Raw genomic sequence first — 809 nt, 5'->3', positions numbered from 1 at the left:
GGCAACGGTGTGAACAAGGTTAACTGAATTCAGATATTTAAAGGACATTTTCCTTTCGTAGGTGGACAAAATTTTGTGAAAACCATACATCAAAATCTAGAGAAATTTGCCCTTTAACGTATCAGAAAGTTTAAAAAATCCAGCCGTTATAGTTTTTAAACACCAAATATATTAAATAAATTACGTAAGGTTTTTAAATTCGTTATGCGTTTTGTAAGCTGTAATAAAACTACTGTACGGATTTGAACGCCTAATTGTAGAGAAGTATGTCTCCTACGTAAAACAAATTCAGTTTGAACAAGAAGATATATAGATATAAATAGAATACTTTAGAAATATGTTCAGGTATAATCAGGACGTTTTTTGATAATGAAAACTTTTTACAAAAAATAGGAAAAAAGTATAATGTCCCTTTAAACTGGAAAAAATATGCGGTGTGTGCAAAGCTCAATTTAATCAAAATTAGATTACACCGAAAAAATAAATCAATAACGAAACGAGTCAAATTCGTAGACGGTAAGTACTAAGTCAAATAAGCGCTTAAGAAGTGAATATAAATTTTAATCAGCTGACCGGGCCTGATGACGTATTCCAATGTAAAGTCTATGGAAGATTATACATGTTCCGACCTAGATTGGACTTAAAAAAAAAAAAAATAAAAAAAATAAATAAATTTGGAACACAACAACTTCAGATAGGTGTGGACCTTCAGTCCAAATTTCAGCTTGATATCTCTGATAGTCTTCGAGGGGCAGCCTGTCAAAGTTTTGGTCTTATCCCCAACACTTCGAAAAAACCTCAAAAAGCTA

The sequence above is a fragment of the Lottia gigantea genome (assembly GCF_000327385.1).
Source record: "Lottia gigantea unplaced genomic scaffold LOTGIsca_78, whole genome shotgun sequence".
NCBI lineage: Eukaryota > Metazoa > Mollusca > Gastropoda > Lottiidae > Lottia > Lottia gigantea.
Note: the sequence above shows the minus strand (reverse complement) of the source record.